The sequence below is a fragment of the Podarcis pityusensis genome, assembly GCF_964106645.2.
Source record: "Podarcis pityusensis genome assembly, chromosome: 5".
Classification (NCBI taxonomy): Eukaryota; Metazoa; Chordata; class Lepidosauria; order Squamata; family Lacertidae; genus Podarcis; species Podarcis pityusensis.
In genome coordinates, this window is record NC_138032.1 from 61,387,976 (window position 1) to 61,400,911 (window position 12,936).

General features: G+C 46.4%; 1 protein-coding gene across 4 annotated transcripts in view; it reads left to right on the plus strand.

Moving 5' to 3' along the window:
• The window catches only part of INPP5A (inositol polyphosphate-5-phosphatase A), a 232,379-nt gene that overhangs the window by 113,378 nt on the left and 106,065 nt on the right, over window positions 1–12,936 (plus strand). The gene's annotated exons all lie outside the window — the stretch shown is intronic.

Here is a 12,936-nt window from a genome sequence, read left to right on the forward strand (position 1 = left end):
CCAGATAATATTGTAGCCTTGTGGTAAGTGAAATTAAGATGCAGCTCTCATTGTGAGACCTATTGCAAAGGGCATGTCATTATTGTGTGGGCAAACCTACACTCACACATCGGAAGTTCAACTAGGTTTTTTAGGTGAATCCAAGGACTTAGTTATGCCCAGCAATACGTTCCCCAGGCCCCTGTCCTCTGTTTGAATAGCAGGCCACTGTGCTGGTGCTTGAAAATTTGAAATCAAACTCCTCCATTTTGAAACTAACCTTTGCCATGTGTTCTTGGGGCAGAGCTGCTGCTCAAGACACAATTCAATGTTTCTTTGGTTCTAGGTCACCCGTTCTAAACACTTTCAGTTTTCCATGCTACTGCAATTTAGAATCAAAGAGTTAGAAAGACCCTCCAAGGCCCACCTCCTAGGGGGTGCAGAGAACGCCATTGTTTCAATATTCAGCCTCTACTTACTGGAAACATCCCATTGCCTGGATTCACCATGTAGCCACCTTCCTGCTCACTTCCTTCTGCAGCTCTAATAACCAATTTCTATCTCCAGCATTTATTGTGCTGCTCCTCCCCTGTAACAATGCGCACTACCTTTTACCAAACGGCTTCATCTGAGCTAATTCAGCCTGGCTCATTCACTGACCATAGCCTCACTTGTAAAACCTGCCCTTTCTTGGCAATGCAGAGTCACTTTGGTTAGCCCAATGTTGCTTTCTTCTAACTCTGTTATCAGTAGGATATTAACGATGGTGTGTACATCTTCCATTGGGAAATGAGTGTCCTGTGCTCCCCCTCCTTTCCTTTGTGGGGGTCCCATATCCTGGTTTGATAAACCTTGCCCTAACTGTTCTGTTGAAAATGGCAATGAAATGTTGGTTCTGGGCAGCGCGATTTTTCTAGAAAAAGAGGTTCTGGAACCCACCTGAGAGGGGCTGGAACTGAGTTCCGGTGAGTCACCATCCTGGTTCTGAGATTGAGAGAAGGATGGCTGTGTGTATGGAATTTTGAAATTCCATTGTAGCTATCTTTGACTGAGAGTATTCTGATAATTTGTAAAACCTTCAGGGCTTACGTCCTTGTAAGGAACTGTTCCTTTCCCACAAACCTTTGTCCTTTCTTTAAAGGCTGTCTTGTTACACAGTAGTTCATCTTCGTTATGGTGATTTTTTTAAAAAAATAATTAACAGGTTTATTAATCTTGAAGAATTTATTATCGTCAAACATGAGATATTATTAAGTTGCTATTGTACAAAGCGTTTTGCCTCACTGTTGGAATGACTTGTCCTCTGCATTGGCAGACACAGAAACATTCATTTTGTTTCCTAATTAGAAGAACTGCAAGCAGAAGCTATGACAGAGTTCAGCTCCTCAATGTACAGCCTGCCAGGTTCCATAGCGCAGGCTTTATAAAATTCTCCTTAATTCAGGAACAGAATATCATTAACTTTGTAAGTGGATGAATACAATGGACAAGCAATTTAATTAACTTCTAACATTGAACGTTGGATGGGAGACAAAATGAAATTATGCACATATTTCTCAGGCAGGCAGTCAACCTTGAAAGGGGGCTTGATTGTGCTGGGTCAGACAAGGGGACAGCTCTGTCCAATTATTTCATATTTAGCCTTAGAATATGAAATTTGAAATTTGGTACTTTGTAAATCAATCGTCCCTTATTTTGAGGCAGCTTACAAAGATTCCCGGAGATACAGAACAGCACCCGGTGACTGTGACATGCTAAATACAGCCTTTTACCACATGATGCCCTTCCCATTGAGAGATGACCTGGATAATACTAAATGAAATGGGCAATAATGTCTTCTCAACAAATTGAATTTGCCATCACCGAGTCTATTATAAAAGAAGAGATCCATGAAATACTAAATTGATTTGAAGCCAGGCAGTGTTCTAATTACAATTGCTTAAAGTCAAGTGATCATGGTAAATGTGGCTCAACTTTAGACTTAAATTTTCGACAAAGTAACAATATCTTTTCTCTGAAACACAAAAGATCACGGTCGTTTGGTCTCATAAACCACTGGAGGTGTGGGGTGCCATTTTCATATCTATTCTGCGGCAGAAGAATGTGCAGCATGTTGTAGATGCTGTACTTGGAACCACAGGCAATTTCATTAAAAGACCAGAATATATATTTTGCCACCTTCTCTTAAATATTTCCTGAAATCTTTTCCACGTAGGTCTTCCCAGTTTTTGGTATATAGAAAATGAGAACAGTAAGAAATTGTCTGGACTAGAACCTTTCTGCAGTAGTGCTATGTTGTTATGAATTTTGGGGTTTTTTCCCAGGGAATTCTTAAACAGAAGAGCATTCAGAAATGCCACATGTACCCCTGCCGTCTGAAATAATTCAGTTCAATCTAGCACCACAAACTTCTGCCGCTTAATTATGCTGTGTGTTTAGATCAGGCAGGATGATCTGTAAAAAGCAGGAGTTGACTCCAAATGATGAGGCAGAAAAGTTTTGTGAAGTGGGGAGACGTTAGGCTCTTTGTTTTAATAGCAGTTGACTATCTCGCACATCTGCACAGCCAGTCATCAAGGATGATGGGTCTGACATCATCCAAAACATCTGGGGAGACCCAGGTTGGTGAAGAGTGTGGTAAACCATAGTTTACTGTTACATGAACGAGGTTGCTCAAACCTCGGGGTTGCACCCTCCTTCCTCCCCTTTCATCTTCCCAGCACAGCTGCCAGGAGGCAGTATTAAGCTTTTGCTTTCTGTTTTAAAATCACCAGTTTTCTGTGTCACGGGAGAGACTTCTTGTTAGATTAAACTATTGTTTATTGAGGCAAGCCAGGAACCAGCCCATGGTTAACCAACAGTATTTAAACTAACCAGAGTTCTCTCCCCCACAACCCGCCGCACACATTCACACATAACAGACTCTGGTGAGTCCTTTTAAGCAATGCATAACACAACATTCTCTGTTAAATCATTGGCAATTTAAAAGAGAGAAATTAAGGTGCTCTGGCACCTGATCCTAACCACCAGGGACGCCTTAACGGGCCTGCATCATGAAAGCAACTTCAAAAATGGCAGAATTATTTTGCAGGGACTGCTGGTCTTTAGGATAAAGCAGTGGGATTGTTAAAGAGTTAATGCAAGTAATTTGATCCCCTTTTAAAGTTCCAAACGCCCGTGTATTGGATAGACAAGGCGTGATGTGAAAACAAAGCACAATAACAGTTTAACGCTGTGTACTTTGGCTGATAAGACAAATGCCGGAAATGATAAATTGCTGGACACCTAATTTGTTTGCAGATAAAAAGTGATAGATTATTTTTTAATGAGATGATTTGTGTACACAGTTTCCCCCCACTTAGAATAGACATTCACCCCAATCCAGGGAACAAAAAACCCCACACAAAAAACCTTTTAACTGAAGGCATAAGATTACTAAAGAACTCCATGCCTTCCTCTGTACTGGGATATCTTTTTCTATCTGTTCCTGATCTCCAGATCCTGGATCTGCTTTGGCACCGTGCTGATTGACAGACGAAATGGCCCGCCTTACCCACCCATAGTTCAGGAGGGTGGTGGGAACAGGAGGATATGGAGCAGCATCTTCCTGCGCTTTTAATTATAAGTGAAAACTAAATGTATTCCATTTGCATCTAAATGAAGCTGTTAAGGAACACAAGCAACCCACCCAGCCTTCAAATTAGCTTTGAAAATGGGTTATGTCTAGTAACGGTGGCCCATTTATATCCTTCCCGATACATTGCAACACAAAAGGATGCAATGAAAGATCCTTTAAAAAGAAGAAAAGAAAAGAAACCACTAACCAGTAAATGAATGCTTTTATGTAAAAATGTTGTCATGATATCCAGAGTTATTGTGGCTCCTCATTTGCTGTTGCTCTTCAGACTGAAATATGGCAGCTAATAGACTACATTTTTCTAATGGAAAAATAAGTGCTCTCGACAGTCAGGTTTATAAATATGTAAAAAAACAAAAACAAAACAAAAAAACTCCTCTTTTAATTGTTTTTGGCCAAAAAGGCAGGTAATCAATAATATCAGACGTGACAAACATACTGGTGACACACGCTATAGTCAAAAGGACTGGCAAGAGATAAGGACTTCCTGTCAGCAGTGACCTATGCTAATTAATATTCAGATGCTGTCATTTTCCATGACAAATGGATTCCTTGAGCTATATTGATATAGTAGGTTAAACATTGAAAAAGTTAAGTTGCACTTTGACTTTAAATATTCATTAGAGCTAATTATGGATTTTATGACTACATGAATTACACTTTCTGAGTCGCCATTGGCAATTTATTTTACATTTATTTAAGGCACTCTTCATAATTGCAATATTAGCTTTAGCACGTTCAATGAGGGTTGTGTGCGGTGAATGTTTACTCTCCCTGGTGATTATTTAAACGTTTTACTTTAAGTACTTCCGTGTAGTTGTTAAATTTGCACAAGTGAAATGACCCATAGATCAGCATCTAATTAACAATTAAGTAGACACGGTTGCCTTTAGACTTCATAGATATTTTCATTTTTTCTCAGAATAACATTTCCATATCGTGAAAGTCATTATTGGTATGGCAGTTATTAGCTATGGATTCCCCACCCCCACAAAATAGTATCAAAATATGCTTGCCATGCTGAAAATTTCCTTTGAGCTTAATTGGACGACTGAATGAACTCCAGCATATTACTGTTGGAATGCTCTGGGTAAATACTGATTGCTGCTTAGATACGTGTATTGTTGTCGTTATTATTATTATTAAATTTATACCAACCTTCACCTGAGGATCACGGGGTGGTTCATAATATAAAAACACAAACATACATAATATAAAAACAAACAAAACAACACACACACACTGTTTAAAAGGCCATAGATTGTTTAATTAGCCAAAGGTCTGGGAGAAGAGGAATGTTTTTCCCTGCAGCCTAAAGATATATAAACACATATGATTTTGTTTATATGCCGCCTTCTCACAGTTCAAACCATGCTCAAGGCAGCTTTGAAAAAATAGGTATCAAACTACAACATGAGAAAAAGTAGTCATAAATAAATAAAACATTAAAAAATGCAAAACAATTTCCACATAAATCACAACAAAATCTAAATAAAGACAGAAAAATCCAGCAGAAACAACCCCCTCCCCCAACAACACCTCAGCCCAGATATGTAATGCACCCGGTGAACCTCCCTGAGGAGAGCTTTCTTGTGTTGCCACCATCCAGATCTCTCATGGAGGATGCATATGAAGAAGGGCCTCAGATGGTGATCCCAGGGTCCAGGTCAGTTCCCATGGGTTTCATGTCTGTGTGGATATATGTACTACTTTACCATATATATATATATATATGGTAGAGTCCATATTCCATAGCACCCTGCCAACACTTAAATATGGACCAGCAGCTGCGGTGTGTATGGGCTGCTCTGTTTCATTGGAGAGAGCAAATCCATGCATACCAGGTAAATCTGCTTCCTCGATTGATAAAACTGTGCAAATGATGGGGCTCTTCCAGCTCCTCTCTGCTAAGAAATTGTGGCAACTGTATATTTTGAGAAATGTGATTAAGGAGCTTAGAAACGATAATGCCAATTCAGCAGAATGGAATTGTCTTATAAAAACTGAAATTCAATAACTGTCAACCATACTTGAAAGTTAATGAAAGTTATATCGAAATAAATGTGTTTCACTCAGATGTTGAAAAACAAAATAAGAAGAAGAATCCAGACCTTAAACTGGCACTAGAAAATAATAGTAATTAAAATGGGGGGGGGGGGATATTGTTTGTAAATAAGCCCAATGTGCTATTGGCAAAGGATTTTGTTTTTTGCAACAGAACTTAGAAAGTTCTATTTCAGTCTTTCTGTGTGGAGTTGGGTGAATCTGTCAACTTTGGTTTCTGTCCATTTCTTCTTCTTCTTCTTCTTCTTCTTCTTCTTCTTCTTCTTCTTCTTCTTCTTCTTCGAGTTTCCACATTTCCACATCAGTTTGTGTTTATTAAGTCCTCATGAAATTCTATTGTATTTTACTGTGAACTCCTCCTAATACACATACAGTTTGTAAGCAGTTTTTTGAGCTAAACTTCTAGGTCCTACCCAATTGGGAAATTTTTAGTAGCTTCTAAACTTGTGTGAAGCTGCTTTATACAGAATCAGGCCACTGGTCCATCAAACCCTGTACAGTGGTACCTCCGGTTGCAGATGGGATCTGTCAGGGAACTGCCATCGGAAGGAAGGGAAGTGAAAGGGCTCACACAGGTTGGGAGAGACTCAGCAGCTGAAGAGGGAACCAGTAGGGGGAGAGGAGCTGAGCTGAGGGAAAGGGAGCTGGAGGGATGGCTCAGAGACACTTCCAGCGAAAACAGTGGGGAGGTTTCAGGACCTCCTGTAGGGACACCCACTCCTCGCCGGAAACTGTCACGCAGAGAGTCCAGAAGACGTGTTTCCGTTAAGGAGCTTTTATGTTGGAAGCGATTCCGAAAGCAACCACTGTCGGAATCTGCCAGCGACTGACGGAGCCATGTTTAAGGGGCTCCGTTACAGACAGAGGTTTGCAAACTTGACCAAACTCTGAGGGACTAGGATTTTACACACAAGCAGCTCATCGTCCCATCACAGCATTCCGACAGTCTTCGTGAGCAGCTTGTGCAGGAGAAGGCATCATGAGCAACCCAGCCGGAACCGGAGAAGCAGGAGCTGGAGCGGGTCCAAGCCTGGAAGAAAGGTACCGGGTGTTGGAGGTCCAGCTAGCGCTGCAGACGGCGAGGCTTGAGGAGAGGAGGGCTCAGGATGCAGACAAAAAGGGGAAAGACACCCAGCTCGTCAGAAAGGTACCAGGATTGGTGCAGAAGTTTGGGGGGGAGCCCAAAGACTATCATGGCTTTCGGACAGAGATGCAATATGCCCTCAATCTGCAGTTTGATGAATTCCCTGACGAGGAATCACGAGTGGCTTTCGTGATTGGGCATCTTGAAAAGGGGGCGAGAGACTGGGTTAGACCCCTGATGGCAGCGAATAGTGACGTCCTAAAGGACACGATGAAGTTCTTTCGCGCCATGGATCTGATGTTTTCCAGCGATATTGAACAGGGAGTGGTCCGCAGACAGTTAATGGCTTGCAAACAGGGGAGCCGATCTGTCCGTGAGTACTGGACTGAGTTCACCATGTTGATCCATAAATTGGGGTGGGATCTATCGGCGGAACCCATTCAAATGCTCTTTGAAGAAGGGCTTTCTTCGGCTGTGAAAGACGAACTTTCCCGGGCGCCCAGGGCGGAGTCTATGGACCAGCTGACCAAATCAGCGCTGACCATAGGAGCGCGCCAGGAGGCGAGAGCATTGGAGAGGCGGGAAGGGAAGGGGGAACGTTGGAAGGAGTTCCGCATTCCAGACATTCCAGAGCCAACTTTCCCGCCGGCAGAGCCGATGGAAATCGGAACAGCGCGCGCGCGCGCAGTTTCAAAGCCCAGTGAGGGGGGAAAGAAGGAGGGAAAAGGCGCCCGGAAATGCTATCTCTGCCAACAGCCAGGTCACTTTGCCAGAGTCTGCCCCCAGAGGAAGGAATGGCAAGGGATGGTAGGAGCTGTGGAGGCTTTCGTGATTGGGCATCTTGAAAAGGGGGCGAGAGACTGGGTTAGACCCCTGATGGCAGCGAATAGTGACGTCCTAAAGGACACGATGAAGTTCTTTCGCGCCATGGATCTGATGTTTTCCAGCGATATTGAACAGGGAGTGGTCCGCAGACAGTTAATGGCTTGCAAACAGGGGAGCCGATCTGTCCGTGAGTACTGGACTGAGTTCACCATGTTGATCCATAAATTGGGGTGGGATCTATCGGCGGAACCCATTCAAATGCTCTTTGAAGAAGGGCTTTCTTCGGCTGTGAAAGACGAACTTTCCCGGGCGCCCAGGGCGGAGTCTATGGACCAGCTGACCAAATCAGCGCTGACCATAGGAGCGCGCCAGGAGGCGAGAGCATTGGAGAGGCGGGAAGGGAAGGGGGAACGTTGGAAGGAGTTCCGCATTCCAGACATTCCAGAGCCAACTTTCCCGCCGGCAGAGCCGATGGAAATCGGAACAGCGCGCGCGCGCGCAGTTTCAAAGCCCAGTGAGGGGGGAAAGAAGGAGGGAAAAGGCGCCCGGAAATGCTATCTCTGCCAACAGCCAGGTCACTTTGCCAGAGTCTGCCCCCAGAGGAAGGAATGGCAAGGGATGGTAGGAGCTGTGGAGGGAAGAGAGGAAGAAATACCGAAGCAAGTAAAAGCCAACGCCTGGCTGCCACCGTCGGGGCACAGCAGCCAGGCCAAAGAGCAGTGAAAGTGCCCACGCCAGAACCTCCTAAACCCGCCCTAGTGATAGAAGTGGCGCTAGAGCTGCCAAACGGACACCCTCTAAAGATAAAGGCGCTGTTGGACTCAGGCAGCTCCTGCAATTTCATGAGCAAAGAGTTTGCAGCTGAACACCAGATACAGACGATCCCTTTAAGCAACCCCCTGCAGGTGACCACGATCGATGGCAGGGAGCTGTTGGGAGGAGAAGTCAGCTTGCAGACCGTCCCAATGATAATGAAGGTGGCAAGGCACACCGAACTGATAGCGTTTAATGTGGCCACCTTGGGAGGAGCTCCCATTATATTGGGGATGAGCTGGCTAGCGTTACATGATCCGCTGGTGGGCTGGCATCAGAGAGTGGTTTCTTTTGGTTCAGCACATTGCTTAGAACACTGCAAAGAGGGAAAGGGTTTGGCAGGGGCCCAAGCCACCCTAGCAGGGACTGAAGTAACGGAGAACGTGAAGGTACCACGACAATACGCAGATCTCCGCGACGTCTTCAGCGAAAGGGAAGCTGACCAACTACCCCCGCATAGACCCTTTGACTGTCAAATCAATTTACTCCCTGGGGCACAGCTCCCTGTAGGCAAGCTGTACGCCATGTCAGACAGAGAGATGCAGGAGCTAAGAGAGTTCATTGACAAGAACCTGAAGAGAGGGTTCATCAGAGAGTCCAGGGCGGTGGGGGGCAGCCCAGTGTTTTTTGTGGATAAAAAAAACACGAACAAGCCGAGGCTTGTGTGTGACTTCAGGGCCTTAAATGCAGTGTCAGAACCAGTGGCTTTCCCTATGCCCAGGATTGACGACATTTTGACAAGGGTCAGGAAGGGAAAGATTTTTACTAAACTGGACCTAAGGGGGGCGTACAACCTGATACGAATAAGGAAGGGGGATGAATGGAAAACCACCATGTTCACCCCTTTGGGGGCATTTGAATATTTAGTTATGCCCTTCGGCCTACAAGGAGGCTCCGCGTGCTTTCAATCGTTTATGAACCACGTCCTGGGGCCTTTGCTTTACAAGAATTGTGTGGCCTTCTTAGACGACGTGTTGGTGTATTCTGAGAATGAGGAGCAGCATGTGAGAGACGTCAGAGAAGTGTTGAGCAGGCTGCAAGCCAACCAGCTGTGGGTGAAACTGGAGAAGTGTCAGTTTCATACCAAGGAGGTGGAATTCCTGGGGTATCGCCTGTCAGACAAGGGATTGGCCATGGATCCCGGCAAGGTCCAGGCGGTGCTGGAATGGAAAACACCCAAAACAAGGAAGGATGTGCAGAGGTTCCTAGGATTTGGGAACTTCTATCGTAAGTTCATCCGAAACTTTGCCCACCTGACGGCGCCCATTACGGACTGTCTCAGCAGTAAGAAGAAGTTTGTTTGGACTGAGGAGGCGGAGCGAGCATTTGAGGAACTAAAAAGGGCCTTCGCCTCGGAACAACAACTCCTGCATGTGGATTTACAAAAACCGATGAGAGTGGAAACTGACGCATCAGACAGAGCTATTGGGGCGGTGCTTCTGCAGCCAGGGAAGGAGGAGTCAGAGTGGAGACCGTGTGCCTTTTTTTCGCGAAAGCTGAACAAATCCGAGAGGAACTACACGGTGTATGACCGAGAACTACTAGCCATTCATGAGGCGTTCCGGAGATGGAGGCACCTGCTAATTGGCGCACAACATAAGGTGCAAGTGTGCACTGACCACAAGAACCTAGAGTATTGGAGGACGGCACGAGTGCTCAACCAACGGCAAGTGAGATGGGCCCAGGAGTTCTCCAAATTTAACTTTGAGATTTGTTACGTGCCAGGCCCAGAGAACATTAGGGCGGACGCTCTCTCACGCAAACCTGAATATTTGGAGGGGGAGGGAGCACCCGAAGAGAGACATGTCATTCCAGAGGACCGCTGGGTGTGTGGGGCGGCATTGGTGGGACAAAGAGAACTGGTAGAGGAAACAGAGAATGATGAATACGCCCAGAATAAGCTCAGAGGTCTTAGGGGTGAGGGAGAGGAACCAGGGGGTTTCGAGGAAAGAAATGGAGCTTTGTATTACAAAGGGGCACTGTATATCCCTGAAGGAGACTTAAGGGGGAGGGTACTCAAGCAGTTGCACGACAGCCCCACGGCGGGGCATTTTGGACAACACAAAACCATGTGGTTGGTCACCAGGGAATTTTGGTGGCCTAAGGTGAGGGAAGATGTACGGGAGTATGTAAGAGGGTGTGAGCAATGCCAGCGAGCCAAAGGGGAGAGGCGGGCACCGGCGGGGCTATTAGAACCCTTACCAACCCCAGAACGACCTTGGGAGGCAGTGTCGATAGATTTTATGACTGATCTGCCGAAGTCCAAGGGGAAAACAGCCATCATGGTGGTGGTAGACCTACTAACAAAGATGTGCCACTTTGTAGCCTGCTCGCATGCAGTCACGGCGGAAGAGACAGCGAAGTTATTTGTAGAACACATTTTTAGGTTGCACGGGGTGCCATTGAGGGTGGTCTCAGACCGAGGAAAACAATTTACTTCCAGGTTCTGGAGGAAGCTCATGAGCTTACTGCAGGTGGAGGTCAACTTTTCGACTGCCCGGCACCCTGAAACCAACGGGCAGGCGGAAAGAGCAAACGGGGTCCTCCAGCAATACCTGAGGTGTTATGTCAATGACAGAGAGAATGACTGGGTAGAAAAGTTGGCGCTGGCGGAATTTGCCTACAACAATGCCGAGAATGTGTCCACAGGGATGAGCCCCTTCTTGGCCAATTATGGGTGTCATCCCAGGGCTTTCCCAGGGGGAGAAGGGGAGAGATGGGGTGTCCCGGCAGCCAAGCATTTTGTAGAAGAAATGGAAGCAATCCATCGTCAGCTCCAACTCAACTTAGAAAGGGCGAAGGAAGAATACAAGAGGCAGGCAGACAAGAACCGAAGGGAAGGTGAAACCATAAGGGTGGGAGATAGGGTGTGGCTGTCAACCCAAGGGTTGCCGTTCAAAGGAGGTTGTAAGAAATTAAGACCCAGGAGATTGGGTCCCTTTGAGGTCATTCAACAGGTCAACCCAGTGGCTTTCAGGCTCCGGTTACCCAACCACATGAAACTGCACCCAGTATTTCACAGGTCGTTACTGTCACCGTATGAGGGGGGACGAGAAGGGATGGCCACTCGGGGACCGGTCATAGAAGAAAGGGAATGCAGCAGCCATGTGGCAGAAATCCTCGACGCCAGATGGAAGGGGGATCAGGTGGAGTATTTGGTAGCGTGGGAAGGAGAACCGGAGTCAGAAAACACTTGGGTAATGGCAGAAGATATCAATGACGAGGTATTGATAGAAACGTTCCATCAAAGGTTCCCAAGGAAACCTCAGCCTGTGGAGAGGTTCCGGAGGGAATACTTTGGGACCACCGATGAGGAGGAGGAGTTGGAAGGATTCTCGGAATCGGAAGGGGAAGGGGAGATGGACTCTGAGGAGGAGGAGTACTTCGAGACCAGGAACCGCAACAGGTGGAGAGAAGTGTTCGGGACATCAGAAGATGAAGGAAGTTCATTCCGGGGTTTTGCCTCCTCACCGCCCGTAGAGGAGGGGGCGAGAGGGGATGAAGGGGGCCCTGGAGGGGAGGTGGATGTCAGGGAACTGCCATCGGAAGGAAGGGAAGTGAAAGGGCTCACACAGGTTGGGAGAGACTCAGCAGCTGAAGAGGGAACCAGTAGGGGGAGAGGAGCTGAGCTGAGGGAAAGGGAGCTGAAGGGATGGCTCAGAGACACTTCCAGCGAAAACAGTGGGGAGGTTTCAGGACCTCCTGTAGGGACACCCACTCCTCGCCGGAAACTGTCACGCAGAGAGTCCAGAAGACGTGTTTCCGTTAAGGAGCTTTTATGTTGGAAGCGATTCCGAAAGCAACCACTGTCGGAATCTGCCAGCGACTGACGGAGCCATGTTTAAGGGGCTCCGTTACAGACAGAGGTTTGCAAACTTGACCAAACTCTGAGGGACTAGGATTTTACACACAAGCAGCTCATCGTCCCATCACAGGATCCATTCTGGAGGTCCGGCCGGATCCCGAGGTTTTCGCAACCAGAGAGACCGCTTCTGCACACGCATGGCAGTCGGCAGTAGAGTGCTTCTGCGCATGTGCACGCGGCAAAAACCCGAAAATATACTTCCTGGTTTGCCACTTACGTATCCCGAAGTTTATGTAAGCAGAGGGATATGTAAGCGGAGGTCCGACTGTATTCTGACTGGCAGAAACAGAATTGAACCCTGCCCTCCAACAAGGTGAAGTGTCTTGCACCAGGCCCCACTATGAAGGGGGTGAGGTAATAGAGGAAGTCAGGAATTGGTGATGATGAGAGGAGATTTCTGTTGGTCCTAGTGTGGAGAGGGGCAAATACCATTTGGGATCTGCTTCAAGGCGACAAAGGGTTGTATCCAATGCTAATCCCATTCAGAGTAGACCAATTGAAGTGACTATACATGACTAAACATAGGTTCATTCATTTCAGTGGGATTACTCTGAGTAGAACTTATTTAAAGATAAAAGAAATGTTTTGGGGACCACAGAGCATGTGCTTCTCCACTAACCTCTCTTGCGGATTTATGGACACAATGCTGATGGGATATGTGCAGGGAAG